The following is a 19,160-nucleotide window of genomic DNA, read 5'->3' on the forward strand; positions in this document are numbered from 1 at the left end:
GGACTTGGAATCATAGAATTTTGGTTAGAAGAGGTCTTGAAGATCATCAGGTCCAATCGTTCCCCCAGCACTGCCAGGTCACCACTAAAACGTGTCCCTAAGTACCACATCTCCATGGCTTTGAAACCCCTCCGGGGATGGGGACACATCACCACTTCCTTTGGCAGCCTCTTTCAGGCCTTGACAACCCTTTCAGGGATGAAATATTTTCCTAATATGGAACCTAAACCTCTCCTGGTGCAATCTGAGGTCAGTTCCTCTTATCCTACTGCTTCTTCCTGTGAGAGAAAAGACTGACCCCCACCTTGCTCCAGCCTCCTGTCAGGGAGTTGTAGAGAGTGAGAAGGTCACCCTTTTCTTTGGGCTAAAGGAGGCCAAAGAAAAGGCCTCCTTTTCTTTGAGCTAAACACCCCCGCATCCCTCAGCCGCTCATCGTAAGACTTGTGCTCTAGACCCTCTCCCAGCTTTGTTGTGCTTCTCTGGGCAACTTAAAAACATACAGTGACCAGTGACCTTGCTGCCAAAAGAGCTTTGCTGCATGGGTGTTTCGTCAAGAGCTTGGCTCTATCCTTTGGATTTTTTTTAGTGACCCAGGAGGAAGCAGGGCAAAACTCACATAGTCCCTCAAACCAATCTCCAAGCCACAGTTATTAATTTTTCCACACTGATCTCTTAGGAGTCTACAGAAACTGTGCACAGTATACAGTATAGATATTCCAGTCCAGAACCTGAGCAAATAAACTATTCCATTTAATCATTCTGCATGTCAAGAATTAAAGGGGAATTGCCACAACTGTGAAGTTCTTTTATTTCCAAGAATTTGTGGCTATCAAGCAATAGCACTTGTCACCTTTAATAGTGAATTAAAAAAGTTATGAACAGCATGCTCTTCTGTAAACCACTTTTCTCTGAAGCACTCCCAAAGGAATTAAAAAATAAACCAAATCAAGCAACAGGACTTAATCCTGAGTAGTGGCATGAAGTTTTACACGTGGTTATAATTAGCTGTTAATTTAAGACAAATGCTTCCTTAAGCTTAAATGATAAGCACTATAAGACAACAGGCTGCAATAACCATTGCTCACATTCTGTTTCCTACCCTGGGTTGCATTCCTGAATTATATAAATTTTCAAAATCCAAGTCAAGGAAGGAAAAAAAAAAAAATAAAAAAATCAGGGAAACAAAAACTCATTATGAAAAATGACCTGGGATAGTTCAATCAACTCTGAAGCATGTGTTAGTCCTGCAAACGTCCAGAGCTCCACTTCAGCTGGTGAAAGCATTGCAAGGTAGTGCCCACTGCATACCCACTGGATGCCCATTCACGACTGACTTACTGTCTAGTTCCTCTTATTATTTTCTTTTACCATATGCCAGTGACCAGTCCTCAAGCCAGAAGATTGCAGCCAATGAAACACTTGCTTGGCAGCATTGGCCACAAGGTCATGCAAAGATCAATAATGATTTTATTTACAGATCTGTGTAAAGGAAGACTGCAATTATTAGCCATTTACTTCTAATTGTAAATGATGTCAAAAGAAACACAAAACCAATGTAAAGACTCTACCATAAACTTTGCTTAACTTCTCATTTCAGATTGCTGCATGATTAAAGCAGTTATTTATAAGGCCACATTCAAAAATTAAAAAGATAGTAATTTTTCAATTGGAAGCTGAAGAAGAATCAACTGTCGTTATCCTGGGATGAGGAGAGAGACAAGGATCAAGCTTGTAGCCTTCCCCTTTGTTTCACTTCCAGATGGGACTGGAGGAAGGGAAACTCCACCTTTGGACCTCCACATCCTCAAAAAAACCTTCCATATACAGATATCTCCCCTTCATAAAACCGTGCAGTTGTTTTTCCATATTTCAGTGCAAGCCCGACCAGTCCTGTGTGCCAACCAAAGCCATTTCTGGCTGTAGTCAGAAGTTTGAGCAGTTCAGGTAATTTCCTCAGGCATGAGGAAATGCAGATGATTCTCATTGGCAAAATGGGACTCCAGTTCTGAGGTTGGATTGAGACCACGGTGAAATTCTGGCCTCCTCACCCACACATGTGTGAACTTATGGTGCAGCCATGCCAAGAGTGGACTGACCAATATGCAGTTTGCCAGCACCACCTACTGATGAAGATCCAGAACTGGAAGTGTTTGCAGCCAACACAGGGTGTACGATATTAAGGGTCATCAGGGTGTTCTAGGACTTTTACAAACTGGTGCAGTACTAGATGAGGTTTTGTTCTTGTAATTTATGTTTACCTGGTGCTTTAGCATCATCAGGAGCTTCCAAGTACTGGAAGATGTTGAGTGTGTTGAGGGTGGGTGGAAAAAGAAGCTCAAAACAACATAAAAAAATCTCAAATAAACCAACACTACACAGATAGACAGACACACACACACAGAAGGGATCTCTGGAGATCATCTCATCCAAACCCCCTACTCCAGCAGGGTCACCCACAGCAGGATCACATCCAGGTGGGTCTGGAATCTCTCCAGAGAAGAAGACTCCACAACTTCTCTGGGCAGCCTGCTCCAGGCTCCGCCACTCTCACTCCACAGAAGTTTCTCCTCCGGTTCAGGTGAAACCTCCTGGGTTCCAGTTTGTGCCCATTGCCCCTTGTCCTGTCACTGGGCACCACTGACAAGAGTCTGGCCCCAGCCTCTTGACCTCCATCCTTTAGCTCTTGCTCTGCATTGATCAGATCCCTGCTGAGTCTTCACTTCTCCAGGCTGAACAGCCCCAGGGCTCTCAGCCTGTCCTCGGCACAAAGATGCTCCAGGCCCCTCAGCATCTTCATAGCTTCTACTGGACTCTCTTCAGTAGTTCTTTGTCTGTCTTGAACTGGGGAGCCCAGAACTGCACCCAGGAGTCCAGAGGTGGCCTCGAGACTCTCCCTCAACCTTCTGGCCCCACTCTTCTTAATGCGTCCCATTTATGCACACCATTTGCCTTCTTGGTTACAAGAGCACACTGCTGGCTCACAGTTAACCTGGTTAACCAGGTCCTTCTCCATAGAGCTGCTTTCCAGCGGGTGAACCCCTCACCTGTCTGGTGCAGGGGGTTATTCCACCTCTACACTTGCCCTTGTTGAACTTCATGAGGTTCCCATCTGCCCAATTGTCCAACCTGACCAGGTCTTGCTGAAGGGCAAAACAGCTCTGGTGTGTCAGCCAGTCCTTCTCATTTTGTATGAGGAAACCGGCTGAGGGTTCACTCTGTCCCCTCTTCCAGGTCATCGATGAATATTTTGAACAAGACTGGACCAAGTTCTGACCTGTGGGGAACACTGTGAGCTACATGTCTCTAGCTAGACTCTGCTTGTTTGGCTCATAATGAGGGAGAAATTCATCCTCAAAGCTGACACTCCACTAAAGGATCTGAACCGAGTCTCAGAATTGAGCAACCAAGCCAACAGGACCACGGATTCACCCCCTCATACCTACACACAGGCTCCACAGGTGAGTGCTGGGCATAGAGCCTGCCCTTGCTCTTCCAGCCCTGAAGACATTTTGGAGGCATCAAAGCCTCTTTTGAATAATGTAGCCCAGCCTAAGAGTCCAAGACAAAGAAAGACTGGAGGGTTAGTTAGAAAATCTTCATGATCAAAGCAAGTGACCTGGGATTTTGCGTTTCCTCCCGGAGGAAGGTGTCCAGGCCTGTTTCAGTACTACTACAATGCTGAATGTAAGGCTGAAACTCCACGAGACAGCCTGGCAAGAGTGCACATGTCTATGGGGAGGCTGAGAGGGCAGCAGGCAGGCAGCCTGGTGCTGTTACGATGAAAAGGAAAGCAGTAGTTCAAACAATTACACGGGGAGATGTGCTCAGCTTTCTCAGAGAGCACAGCTTCTGGCAAACATGCCCTTGCTCACACGAGGAGTATTCAGCAACCTCGGGCAGTGGCAGGCCCACAGACTCAGCAGGAGCTTGTTTTGAGAGGATGGAGGTGGGGACTGACCAGTTTGCACCCTACTGCTGGTACTGCCATTATTTGGAGACCACGCTGGAGATGATATCAGCAGTGGTGTCAGTCCATAGACATCTGTGCATATAGACAGCAAATCTGCATCAGATAATGAACAATGCTTTCATTCCATAGGCTTGAAAGGAAGGTTTTTTTCCATGTTACAAAAAATAATTTTCCCCAAGCCTATGAAATAATAAGTGGTAACTTCTAACCTCCAATCCACACTCCTCATATACAGCAATACTTCAAAAAACCTGTAACTTCCATACAATGTAGAAGAACTGGTAATACAGCAGTGAAGATACTTGGCCACGCTCTCTAATCTGATTTATATCAATATCCCACAGCACTGGGATTTACATTTAAAATTGGTCTGACACACAATGGGACAGAAAAATACTTATGTAAGAGCTGTGGGTTGGCCTGGGCAAAATGAAATAAAAATTGTAGCTGTCAGGCAGCAGAGCAGGTATGGTGCTTGCTAAGCAACGCGGGGCTTTGTGGGAAGAAGGTGGAGAGAGCTTTTAAATGAGTTGTTCTCTGCTCCCCCGGTTCCTTCATGCCAACGCTGAGTGTGCTAGGAAGGGCACAGCAGCTTCCCACCACATTCCTCAGTGCACAATAGAGCTTCCTTGACTTCAGTTACTAGGGCTGCTCAGCCAAGAGGAGAAAGCCCTCTGAAAGAGGGGTTTGGATACCATCTGGTTGTCCCACATCACCACCACATTAGAGAAGAATGACCTGAGAGAGCCAAGCACACATAGCAGCCAAGGTAATAAACACAACCGGGGAAACTGGAACAAAGAGAGTGCCACTTAATTAATAAAAGCATTTTTCTCTCTCCTGGTCTGCAAAAAATTGGATCCGAAGAGTTTAGGACTGGCTGCATAAATGAAAGTGAGCAGCAATATTACTATCATCTTTCACAAGTGATATCAAAAGGCAGTAAAGAACAGCTCAGAAGCACACATAGTCAGCAGGAAACGTCAGCTCCTTTGAATGATGAATCTCCACTATGTTCAAAGTTCATTACTCCCTCCCCTCCAATCCATCGTGCTCCTCCCTCCCCGGAGTGCTGCAGCTCTAAGGGCTCCATGCAAGGCAAGACTGTGGCAGCTCCCTCCAAGAAATGCTGAAGAAATTGTTATATAAAATGCCAGGGCAGCGTCATAAAACTTTGAAGTTATTATTCCTCTACCCCGAGTGGGAGTCCAGTTGAGCCCACTGTGGCCACACTTATGATTCTGTTTGTATTAGGCAATCAAGTCAAGAGAACACCATGCATATGCTGAGCTTCATACCAAAATATTTACCCCATGTTGGCAGTCTTCTGGAGCATAGCAAATGGGATTGGAATACAGAAGGTGCAAAAAGAGGACAGCAGAGGTCATTGGACTTCCACTCTGAGATGTCCACAAGGAGAGCTTTGTTATTCTTTAATAGCAGGGGTACTGTTTGGAAGTAATATGTAAAATCCTGTGCATAAAATACCAGGTGGTATCCCACACACTGCCCCACCACCTAGATCCAGCAGAAACCCATATGCACTGAAGAACACTGCTACTAAGTCTTCCTACTGGTACTTCACATCTCCTGTGAAAAATCCACAGAGCGTTCAGTTTTACTGACTATTTTATGCAATGCTCACTTGCCCAATCAGCCACTATGTCACCTTTGGTTCCTTAACCAGAGGAGAATTCTCCTTTATGCACAATTGCTAAACTGCATATTGAAACAGGTCATCTAAAGAAAGAAAAAAAAGACAAAACCAAACCACCACCACAACAAAAAAAGCCAACCACAAACCAGAATAATCCATTTTAGTTTTGGTTCACCTCTACTGAACTTCCTTGCAGTCTCTGCTACTTATGAAAAGCCATCACAATTTTTTGAAGTGTTTCACAGTGCGTGGTCACCTATTTGATTTAAGATGGACACGTGGAATCTGGCATCACTGTGACAAAATCAGTGATTCCAGTAGCATCTTCACCAGCTCTAGCAAACCATGCTGAGAAAATGGGAACTAAAGCTGGCTTGGTCTTTTGAAATATGAAATAGGAATAATCACAGGCCAGAAAAACATGGGCAGGAAAAGCACAACTATTCCAGAAGACGAACTACAGGCAGTTTAATTTACTCCACAAAATCAAGCAAATTCTAACCACCACTGTCCGTATTTTCACTTTGATTTTACCTAAAGGGTTTAGGTTTTGTGTAAATGCCTGTTTGTGGAAAAGCTTGGCAGCAACAGGGCCTCATCTGAAAAATGCTGTTAGATTTTAGGTGAATTTAATGCCTGAGCCTTTCTGTAATGGCTTTCTTGTTGTTTAGCTTGCATAAAATAAATAGTGGCTCTTGATATTTTTACTGCCTAATAAAACATCACATGATTTCACCCAATTTCCCATGTTTAGTCAATGAAGCACATTAGGTGTTCCAAAGATAATTTAGCAACAAATGAAGGACCTCAGCTGGATCTTAGTCCTTCTGAAGTTGTCCCAAACACAGACTGGATGCAGTACCTACATTAGATTGGTTGCTTGTCCGTAGCAGCTTATTATTTTCAAGTTAAAAGCTTCCTTTTCCCCTATACGAATCTACATTTCAACTTTAACATAATCTTCCCTCTGAATAATAAATAAAAAATCCGATATACAGGAGTGGTGCAGATCTAAGCATCTGCGTGATTGAATTTGTGCAGCAAATACATTTCTTTCACTACTGACAACAGCAGCACCAGCAGAAGGAAACCTAAATTACACATCCTCTGAACATCTGGCTGTACGAGCCATACGTAGACATTCTATGTATCTCTCTACATTTTCTTAACTACTTATACACCATAGCCTTACTTTTTCTAAGGCATTTTGAAATGCTATGCATGCTTACATATGAGATGGTAATCCACAAAAAAGCTGCCACATCTGCAGGCAGTGTGAGCTGATGCATTCTTGCCAGTGGAGAGAAGGTGAGCAATGTGCTGGAAGATCTTTAGAAGGTACATAAAAGCATAAAAGGTAAGTTAAAAACCTACACGCTGCGTCCTAAAGATCTTATTTTATGAACAGTACTCTGTTTTGGTTGGGCAAAAAAAGTATGAATACTTGCTTGAACGAAGAACTATGAAAGAAGCTTCAGTAAGATGTGCTTAGGTTGGATTTCAGAGGCATCCAAACATGTCCTGTACATCAACATTCGTCCTCCACCACCACATTCACCTCCACTTTGATAAAGTTACCCAAAATTGCTACTTGGACTAAAAGTTTTTGAAATACAGTAACACAACTGAAAATAAATGTTGCCACACCACTTATTTGATGTAACAAGTACAATCATTCCAGTAGCAAGAGGCAAAGATGGCCAAAACCCATGTCTTGAGTCAAATCAATAAGCATGTATCTAAAAGAACACATTTTAAAAAAGGAGTTTGGAAATCTCTTAAGCACATAAAGTTTGGTCAAGTCTGCATCTTGCAGTAGGATCCAGCATGACTCCTGAAGTTTTTCTTGGTGCTGGGACATGCCTAGTGGCATGCTCTTAGGTGACTTCTTTGATGTCCTGCAACTTTTCAGGAAACGAATTCACTTTCATCTCTTGCCTCCGACTGACTTTATGAAGCTTATAAATAGTCCGTGAGATGCCTGTCAAATATGGCTGACCCTGATAAACAGGCTGAGAAGTGATTGGGAACAAAGCAGCAGGCAAGAGTCTGTTGAGTGTTGGGGTACACCTCGCTTCCTTGAAAAAGTCAGATGACACAACAGATGCAAACTGTAGGTTTGCAATACCCTAAGTAGCACTAGAAGATTAATCTCTCACACCTCAGACTAGACCACATGCCTGGAAAGGCATCAGTTTAGAGGGGAGGGGCAGTGGGACAGAAGCAGTAGGAGCTTCATTGCCTTGCCCATTCGCCAAAGTTGACAGATAGATTTTGCCCACGCTGAAGAAACACACTGACACCTCTAAGACATGACATGGAAACTCATCTGCTTGCTCCCCATTCTAGCTACCCTTAAAGAAACAAATTTTCTTTCTAGCTACCTAGTAGAGCCTGTATGTGAAGGAAAGAAATGAATCGTTTCCTATAAATACTCTGTCTCGCCTCTCCTGAAGTTGTGCTGGCGTTTCTATAGTGCTGACCTGTCTCCCGTGGGCTGCATGAGCTCAGGAGAATCCAAAGCAGTGATAAGGATGGCATGCATGACCATGGCTAGAAAACAGTCACACCACCACCACCAAGAAGGAAAACCAGCAACTATTCCATTTTCCAATTTTCACATGCAAGAATAATTCAGCATTTGAGACACAAAGATGAAAATCAACAGCCAAACAACCTCACCAGAACTGCTCACGTTTCGCTGGCATGCAGAGATCCCTGTGGAGGTTCTGCAGCAATTTTTAGCCCAAACTACAAGCATTTACTCCCTAAGTCCAGCTTCAGTTCAGTAATTGAACATACATTCATCTTCTGTGGCTCACAGAGCTCTCCTGGTGTGAAATTCACTCTTGATGTAAAAGATGCAAAGGTGTGACCTACAGAAAGATCTTGTCTATCAGGACATATTATGGTCAGATCCTTAAATAAATATTCAGCACTTAACCCTCCATAAAAAAAGTTTCATGTTTCTTTTTAAAGAACTATAAGGCTATACCTTTGGAATTGTAAGGGATTCTGTAATTATCCAGAAAAATCCACAATAAAATCCAAAACAAGAAAGGCAAGATGCACACCCGAGAAGCACTGGCCATATAGCCTGTAGAAAGGTTATTTTTGAAAGCCAGTGAATTTGTTCCTCTTGTTAACATCAGAGTAAAGATATAGCAAAACACACTTGCACCCCAAGTGCAAAATTGTTCTGATAATGTTGGGAGTCTGCTTAAAGCCTGTTTCAAAAACCACAATATTTTCATACAAACCTGTCATGATTTTCTCATCTGGACCCTGTATAATTTTTACTTAAAATAGGGAATTGATCATGCAGGCAGTGAGGAGCTTTTTCCAGTCATTATGGAATGATATCAAAATTGAATGACTGATAAAACAGTCTCTTAGATGGCTTTTATCTCGACTAAAACGACTTCCCAACCAATCACAGTAATTTTATCAAAGCTATAGGTAGTTACACAGTCTTGAAGTATAGCATTACTCAGCTCACATTAGCACAATCTGCCCCTACTACTCTGTATTTACACACTCAGGGGAAAAAAAAAAAAAAAAAAAAAAAGGTCTGGGCCAGACTTTGAACAGATTTCTCCCAATTTACAACAAAACCTTCCTGGATACGATCCTGGGCAAGCAGGTCTGAGTGAGCCTGCTTTAGCAGCAGGGCTGGATGGAACGACCTCTGGACGTCCCATCCAACCCCACCCCGTTCTGGGATTCGGGATTTCTACCTTATTAAGTGGTGTTTTCATTGTTGTTCCTACAGTTGTTATTTCTTTGCAATAAAGTTGTCACAATTTCTGTTGTTAGCTTCTAGACTGACTACTGCAACAAAACATAATTGCCATCTACTGCAACCACACATTCACTTCTAGCCTCAGCACAGATATTCAGTAAGACTTGCTCTAGGGAAGCTGTCTAGCTAAGGACAGCATTCCACACTTACTTCATGGAATAGAATCATTTTGGTTGGAAGAGACTTTTAAGATCACCAAGTCCAATCGTTTACCCTTTTGGGGAGGAAATTTTTTTTAACATACAACCTAAACCTCCCCTGGTGCAACTTGAGGCTGTTTCCTCTCATCCTACTGCTTGTTCCTTGGGAGAAGAGCCTGACCCCCACCTGGCTCCAACCTCCTGTCAGGGAGTTATTGAAAGCCAGAAGGTCTTCCCTGAGCCTCTTTTTATTTCTTTTGAAATAAAACACCTTTCTTTCTGACCCCACTGCTTGTCCTGGGACAAGGAAAGGTGTTTTCTTTCAACACTGCAAGGTCCCTCAGCCAATCCTCAAGACTAGTGCTCTAGACCCTTTGCCAGCTTTGTTGCCCTTCATGACTGGTGACAGTCAGCATCCTGGTTGACGCTAAGACAGGTTCCAGTATTCCCTTGTTGACACTCAGGAAATAACCCAACAGAGCAGGTCCCTCTTGGCCACAGAAGGAAGCCAAACACAAGTTTAGTGAAGCAATTGATTTACTGTCCTGCTCTGAACTGCAGAAATCAAACATGGTTCTGATCTATAGGTACCACCAAGTGCATCATTGGCTTCCCTGCTCCCATGCAACCCTCTCCCCTTTGCCTGGGAGCAGGTGGGGGTGGTAAGTGGCCTGCCCACCTACTTTCCCCCCTCTGCCCTGGGCCCTGTTTTGAACCCTTATTTGGTACTTGTGATACAGTTGCCCCAATGGTTTGTGCTTTGGGCAGTCCCACCGAGCTGCTGTGGGCAGGAGCTGGGCAGCTCTGACTTCCTGCCCCAGAGGCATTGAGCTTCTGCTGTCACAGAGAGCTGCAAAAAGACAAGACTTTGGAGACACACCAGTACAGGAAGCCAGGAAAGAAAAAGGGAGCAGCAAGTACAACAGAAAGTCAAAGTAAGTTGCCCAAGCAGTAGGCTGAGGTAGAATTTAGAGCAGAGGTTCTTTGAGTGCCAGTGCAAACCTCTAACCTTCAATAATAATATTGCTTCACTTTTCTAATAGCCTCTTTTTGTTTCCAGCATGTCCAAATGATTATTTATATGCCTTATGAAGGCAAAGACAGACACATAAAGGCTCCAGCAAAAATCACAGTCTCCCTCTCTGCAAGAAAAAAAAAAAAAATTAAAATGTCCATGTAAGTAACCAGAGATTGTGTTTGTTATTCAATTTTTACCAACCCAACAAGTTGCATTTTCTCTTTCAAAAGAAGAGAATACCCCGATACGCTACAGCCACATTTGCTGGCCTTTTACAAGGGCAAGAGCTGGAGGAGATGGCCTTGCAGTGCTGCTGGAAGGGTGTCCCTGTGAGTCAGACAGAGCACGAAGAGCATCTTCTTGGAAGATGGCTGGGGGTCTGCAGTTTGTCCTCCTGCTGGACACAGGAGGGAAGAAATGACTCTATGAAACTGGTCTACCAGCCCAGGTGACACCTGCCACAGCCAGCCCTGGGGCAGCCATCGAACTAGGGCTACTGTCACTGTTAGAAGCCTATGAGAACTGGCACACTGCCTATTTCCTTGAGAGCTGCTATCTCCCTGAAGACCTACGTATCTTCTTTGGCGAAAACATGATGTGAAAACACAATAGAACCCACCCTGCTTTCCTTCTGCATGTGCTGATTGAGTCTCTTGGGATTTTGGGTTGTTTAAGGTCTGTAATCATCTCCCATCTGTCACTGTGTAAATATATATATATATATTTTTGGAAGTGTTATTGTTTTGGGCAAGAGTAGTTAGAAATACAGTGCTCCACAGGTCAGAACACATCAGACAGAGCATCATTCCAGCTTGAAGTTCAGGCCCTGACTATTAATTGCAAACCTCTGTCGTGTACCAACACTCAATGTTGTGCTGCTACAAGCCCAGTGTGGAGGGGGAAGCTGCAGCAAGAGCAACGCTACCTATTGCAAGCTGTGTGCCCTGAGCAAGCTTTCAAAGGCCAAAATTTACGGAATCTGATACAAACACCCAGGATTTCACTAAATGCACCATGTTCCTCAACCTATACTATCCTACACAATTCCCAGTACCCAACCAGGCCAAATTTAGACAAGATACTCCCTTAAAAGTGAATTTCTAATCTGAAAATGCTGCTATTAACTCCTAACAGTTAAAAAGATAAAAACCAGATAAAACAGATAAAAGCCTATCTTCACCACTGGGAGAGAAAGAGAACTAAAACAGCATTTACAGTTCCTTTTATTAGCCTTAAAAAAAATACACAAGTTTCAATTTCATGCTTCATTACAAAGCTGAAAAGACTAGAAAAATAATTTCTGTAAAATAATGAAGAAAAGTTAAAAGTCGTAAAGTTTCAAAACCTGATGTTTAATAAAAACAGAGTTTAGGCAACAAAAAAATACAGCATTTTTGTGCTGGATGTTTTTTCCCTTAGTTTAATATATTTCTGCTGCCACCTCCAGCTTCTTAATTTGGGGATATTTGGGTTCATCTTAAATCTGAAAACACTGCCTAGAAGTGCCACAGGGACGTTGCTCTTCACAGGATGACATCCTGGCATAGCTGAGGTTAGATTTTCCCTGTGTGACTGGGCAAGTCGCTTTGGGTGACAACCAGAGTGGGACGTTGTCTAAAGCTTGGAGACCCACTCAGCGGAGAGCATCCACAGAGCTCCATGAATCAGATTCAGGGCTAGAAATACATTTTGACAAACAGAGTGCTAACGGTTCATGTTTTTAGAGGTTGGATGTGCCATCTTCATACAAGTCAAGCTTCCTTCAATTTGTATCACTTTATTGCAATTTGTTTCCCCCAAAAACCCTTCCCAAATTTTAGCAGCCACACAACACAACAGCCTGAACTTCCCCAAGCCTGGTGGGGACGAGGCAGCTCCAGCAGATGCTGTTTCCTAGTTTACAAGCCCATTGACAAACAACAGCAGCTGCCAACACGGCTAATTCCAAACTATTCTAATTTGTGTGCTGCCTCTACATTTTAGAGCCTGGCTTATTTTAAAATAGCCCTACTTTTTGGATAAGAAAAGACTTTACATTTGTGATTCTTACATGAATTTATCATATACTGTGAATCAAACCAAACAGAAAAGAGACTGCAGGCACAGGCACACGCACATGTTAATGCAGTTAAGCCTCTTTCAGCAGAAACTAGAAGAAAAATAACCCTTTTGGAGGAGGGTGCAGAAGAGAGAGAGAAAAACACCCTGAATCTGAGGTTACCCTTTTCAGCTAGAGCTGCAAGCTAAAGCCACATTTTCTTTCTGTTCTATTTTCTTTGATCCTCAAACTTCAATCCAAACCTTTAAGTTTAAATTGGATTTCATTCTGAACTAAAAGCAGTTTAAATGGAAACAAGAATCTCTCCCCTCCTGCCAAATCAGGAGTTTGAAGCTGTAATATCGAGGTGACTAGCAAATCTATAAGACTTTCTGGCTTGACGTGATAACAACAAACAATTGAGAAGCTTGCTCTGAAGGCAGGAGATAAATGGAACAATTTGCTTTCATTTCACTTACAGAAAAAGAAAAAAAAAAAAAAACAACTCAAGATAAATTTGAGAATCTGCAAGTGGTCATACATGAAAACCAGTCATTGTTGGTTTTAACTAGTGCTTCAAGTGTATTACAATACCAACAGGGGGAGGTTTCACTACTGTCCCATGTGGTTTTAAGCCTACATTGAAAGTTTGTCCCAGGACAAGCAGTGGGGTCAGATTCTCCTCTAAAATGCTGGCATCCCTCTGAACAAAACACAGATGCATTTTCTGTGTTTTGTAGCTATGTATCAAAGCCCTAGATCCCTTAACAACAATTCAGCAGCATCTCAGACAGCTTTCTCTAACTAAATATCCTTCAAGGGGTGCAAATCTTCTCTTATATTCTCCATACTCTCACAGCAGCAAGTCTTCTCCATATGACGATGGGGCTCATATTTGGACTTGGCAAGGTACCAGACCCAAGGTTCTGGGTGCAGACTGTTCTTATATACATTTCTTGTGCATCTTGCTAGCATGGTCAACTTCAGGCCTTGAGCTGAGAGAACTTGGGATCTCTTGCTTGAGGGATCTCTTGGTCTAAGCCCATTGTATCAGTGTGCTGAGGCATTTTATTTATAAGGCTAATACTGTACCTGGGTGGTTTTTACCTTCTTACTGCAATGATTGTTCTAAACAGCTTCTAGCATAAGATTATTTTGAATACATTGACATGTGATACAGAATTTTCCAGTATGGAGGACATGCACTGTAAACCAACCACTACAATTTTGGTTTTACCTAGCTCTAGCTTTCTAGCTACTACAAAGCTTCAAAGCTTTGTTGCTTTGGTCAAAAGAAAGAGATTGAACAGTCTCCTTAGGCATGCCCTGTATACCCACTAGTAACTCTTCCTGCTTGGAACCATTAAGTATGGTTAGCTCTTACAAAAAGTCATTAATTTTAAATAGAAGACAAAATATCCAATTATTGCAGTATAAACTTGGGCAGGAGTTTTCTATCTCATGGAGGAATTGATTTTTGTGTGTGTGTGTGTGTGTGTGTGTGTGTGTGTGTGTTTTTTTTTTTCCAGTTTGTCTGTTTGGTTTTGTGTTTTTGTTTGTTTGATTGTGTTTCACTCTTTTTTATTTCACAGTAAACTTACCAGCAACATATCTATGTACCAAAACTGGCATTACTCATAACTGAAAGCCAACTGATAGGATCATGAAGCCAGGTAACACCAAACGTTGGTTTCTTTCACAAATCAAAGGCTGCTACTTTTATCAAACAGAAAAATAAGACACCATCTGGTGAGCATCAACACGTCAAGGAGAACACAAGACAACTTGGAACCAAAGGGTAGTGCTGCAACCTGAAAACCACTGTCAACATCTGGGACAATCTTCCTCACAAAGTCTATGCCCCAGAACTAGCAAGCACTAGTTCTGGAAGACCTCTCTCAGCGATGCTGATGCCACATTGGCCCAGGAGTTAGTTAACTGGGATAATTAAGCTCATCAGGAGTCCAGACCAACAAGCAGGAGAAGTAGAAAAACTGCAAGTCCCAGATAAAATAGGCCAATTGGGTAAGTTAAGCACCAAGTGTCTTGCTCACAAGGGCCAAGCAAATAGGCTGTTTTGGGAGACAGCAGAGATGCTCGAGAAAACCTTGAGTAATATTTCAAGACTTGTCAAAAAGAAAGTCTTAAATTTTCTGTTTCAACCCACTGACCATTTCTGTTCTAAGAAGACAGCTGTTCAGTCAAAGGCAGAAATTTAATTATTTAGTACCTACAAGACAATTTCTCTTGATCTTAAGGGGCATGTTTTTCAGTATAAAGTCCAAGCTGAAGTCTTAGAAACACCTTCCTTGTAGAGGCAAAGGAGAGGGTGATCTTCCGTCCCCACTGTTTCTTTGAACGGTAAGCCACCTGAGCAAAAATATTATACATGAGAGATATGACTGCTGATTTTTCTCTGGAGAAGATTAGGTTAAGCTTGCCCTTTTCTGAAGGTACACCGTTCATCAGGATGCTCTTCAAAAAGGCAAAATGTGTTTTCCTATCAGGTAAGAGGGTAGGATGAGCCTGCACCAATCTGCAAGACTGACAGCTTTATTTCTATCTGCCTGACCCAAACAGTAGCACATCAGACAGCATTTTTCCAGATCCACACCTGGGGATTTGAACATTCACACTGATATCACCTTAATCCCATTTGACTAGAAAAAAAAAAAACAAACACAGTTATAGGTATTTAATTATATCACACAAACCTTATCTGCTGCAGCAAATAATTTGATATGTCTTTTTCCACCCCTTTTGGAAACTGCTTTTTCTCCTCCTCAGATTTTTACAGCCTTCCAATTGCAAGGTTTGCGGCCCTTGCCAAGGGTGAAGGAATCTAATTTGCTAATTCAATCATCATTTGCAAACTAATGGCTATAAGCACACACAAAAAATGACATTAGAGCATCTGAAACACAAGCTATGTTGATGAATACATTCACAGAGTAAATAAAGACAACTTTCAGTGGAAGCACTTAACGCCTGTACATATTTCTGGTTCAAGAATTTAATCTCTTCCTGGACAACAGCTCTACTATTAATAAAACTAACAGCAATAAAACCACGGCTCAAACCTCTGCCCTTAGCTGGTTTGCTCCAAGATCTCCAGCAGGAGCCTAACTCTTGGGTTAAGGCAGCAAACATTCAAGACCCTCCTTACTACAGGAGGAGTAACAAACTGTCTGCTTCTCAAGTCAGTGGAATCTGCTTTAGATTCACCCAAGGAATTACATTTTTTTTAGTGTTTCTCTTTAAAATTGAAGAGAAACACAAAAAAATTCAAGCCTTCACGCCCCCTGAATTCCAACACAAACAAAAGCACATGTAGATGAGATGTAAGGAAAATAAAAAACTCCAATGGGAGCCAACAATAATGATTCCATAATATTCAGTTCTGTGTCTTAACACTGCTTTGGGTCAGATCTGTGATTGATATTTAAGCCTATAAGCCCCCAAAATGAGCAAGAATTCAGTATGAGGCATGATCCTTAGGCACATCTGGAAATCTGCTCTTAACTACCTGTAAAGGATGCCTGTCACCAAGCCCTGCTCTGAGCTGGTGGGGAGGATCTTCAGTGGAAGAAACCATGCACACAGAACGGAGACATTACAGAGCACATTTGTGGCATTCAAGTATTAACAAACAACTTCCATTTGCAGCGTGTCCAAATTAGTTTATTACGGCAGAATTTCTCAAGTGAAGATCTGAGAAAAGTATCCTGAGGCAATCGCAGATGCAATAATATTCTCTCTTAATTTATTTGAGAAAACAGCCTGAAAATTGGGACAGTCATATTTTCTTGCCAGTGGAGAAAGTCAGTATTCTCAGCTGCTTATGGATAATAGATGAGCAATGTTATTCATCGGCAGGCTTTCAATCTCCCAGTGTTATTTAGGCTCGATTAGCATCTATTCCTCTGCTGCCACACCATAGCACACGTTCTACTCCACACTTTTCTCTTCAAAGACTCCACTTCATCCCACCACAGGGGATCTCCCCTCAGGAGCAATGCATTCAACTTCCCTCAGTACCATGGCACTGCCCAGACAAGACTTCAAAGTAGGAGCAGATTTCTAGCTAAGCATGTGGAATGGGTTTTACGAAAACACATATTTTCACAGTGGAACAAATTAAGGAAATATTGATCTTACACGATGCATATGGGTTCTCTCTCCAACAATAATTCCTTGCTGTTAGAATATTACATGTAACAGGTTTTAAACAGTCAAAATCAATACGGGATCATCTGTCTGTTTTACAGGAAATAGAAACAGAAACTCAGAAAAGGTGAAGTGGCCACAAGCATCTAACAGGACTGGATTAACCTGGAATTGGAACTTAGTCTTCTTCATAAAGACTGTATCCCACTCTAGAGCACAAAGATTTCCACACCATTCAAAACCCATGTTCTCTGGAGCTAGAGGATCGGATGGTTGAGTGGCTGTCAACATTTCCAAGTGCAACCTCCTCCTATACAGAGGTCAGCATGGCAGTCTATGATGGATAACGTTCAAGTCTTCAAAGGGCACTTATTTGGGTGACTATGAACTTAAACAGGATAGCTTATCCTGTCCTTTTCCCCTCCCCCAATCAGAGTGCAATTCACATCATCCAAATGCTTTGTCTCACCAAATCCCACGCACTTTGGTAGATTCTTTGGGGAGCTTTTAGCATCTAAAGTCTGACTGTCTCTGCCATAAACAACTTCCTTCTTCACCTGTGGAGTTTGATCACAAGAGGGTGAGACAGTAGCAAACCCAAACTCAAATCAGTATGTAGTAAAAGTTGTGTAGAATAAACCTGGAAGAATCCTGAAGGACAAAAATCAGCCTAATCCCAGCTCCAAAATGGGCTTTAAATGCAAAGCAGAGAGATCCTCCATCTTGTACCAACTGCTACAATCATCACTTCGCCTTTTCTAATATTTTTTTAAAGTAGTTCAGAGTAGTCAGGATGGTACCTGTTCACAATGCTTCGCTGTGGTTAAACACAGACAAGGAAAAATCAGAGTGCTAGTGGTGAAGATTCCATGTACCTCATAACAAATCAGCACAAGCTACAGAAAGTGTTTCTCTACATTAAGCAAGGCAATCCAGCACCCAGACAGTTAAACCAGCTCTGGAAAAGCTAGCTCAGCTCCTGGTGCAGCCCAGCTGAATAAGCTCATCAACTTCCTTACTGTAGCATTTCTAGGAGCCGAACTGATTTGCTGAGCTAGGTTGATTTGCCTGGCTATGTTGGCTTGAGCAATTTCAACACTATTTGCATCATTGCAGTACGTTGCTTCTCTTGCCCTCAGTTGATTTTTGTCAGTTTATCACCATGGTGCCACAGTTTAGCATAGCTTAGTGGTGTAACTGAGTGGCACAGAGCTCAGAATACACACAGAGCACTGTATTAATACACTGAGCCAAAGGAAAAGTAAAAACTTGTGTTCATGGATTAGGTAGAGACCAACCATTTGACCTTTGCTCAGAGCTGACGTTGTTCCTTATGACATCATTGTGCTCATTCACAGACAGCTTCCGACGACCTATTTCCCCAGTTTGACATCTGTATTTTGTCTAGTTTCTGCCCTACTAAGAAGGGACTACCACAGTAGTGAGGGAGAAAGGGGCAAGGAAAGGGTTGGCTCTGCTGAAAACAAAGCAGAGAACTCCTCTAGTCTCACAGAATATGATCAAGTATCCTGCTTTTTATCTAAAACCTCTTAAGTCTATCTTGTGCAGTCTCTCTCTTGCCTCAAATATCAGAAATTTCTCTGAATTATTATTTTTTTCCTAAAAGAAGACTGCCTTTCCAGGCAGTATTCTGATAAAGAAATAGGAAGAATATTTTTCTCCTCCCTTCTGCCCTTTATGCCATGTAGAAACAATATATTATTGGATACAAGGCTATGGCATGATTACTGAACGAACTCCTAGTGGACCAAAGATTATGGTGGCCATCACAAAATGTCACTGATATCAAAAAAGTTATATAAAACCCCAAAACCTAAAAATCCCAGCCTGTACTTAGTCGCCAATTTATTTGTTATTTGTTGCAGTATGTAGTTCCTGGCTTGGTTTTGTCTGTACAACATAAGTGTGACAAGTATTCCATGTGTTTTCTCCTACTTTAGCTCTTAGATCTTACAGTTCTTTAGGCCAGTTGTTGCAAAATTTCTCATTAAAACCATCCACAGTGTTAAGTCTTGCCAAGACCCATAAGCAGGAACCTTTTGTTGGCATCTGATAAGATAGCAGAGAGCTACAGCTAACAACCTCACTTTCTGAATTGTATCATAAAACAAAATAAGCAACGCTGAAGAGCTAAGTAAGAAATGTAAGATTTCTATTAAAAACGGGCTTTATATTTAACAACTATATTAACTGTGTTGTAAAAGTGGATGTATGACTGTAATTATACATACCACAAAAGGCTACTTAAAATCTGAGATTTTCCAAAAAACTGAAAATCATTCAAATTAAATGAATGTGCTTCTTCATTGCCTCACTGCTTTAGATTAATTTCCTTTTAAAAACAACT

This window comes from Merops nubicus, unplaced genomic scaffold, assembly GCF_000691845.1.
Source record: "Merops nubicus isolate BGI_N331 unplaced genomic scaffold, ASM69184v1 scaffold8467, whole genome shotgun sequence".
NCBI lineage: Eukaryota > Metazoa > Chordata > Aves > Coraciiformes > Meropidae > Merops > Merops nubicus.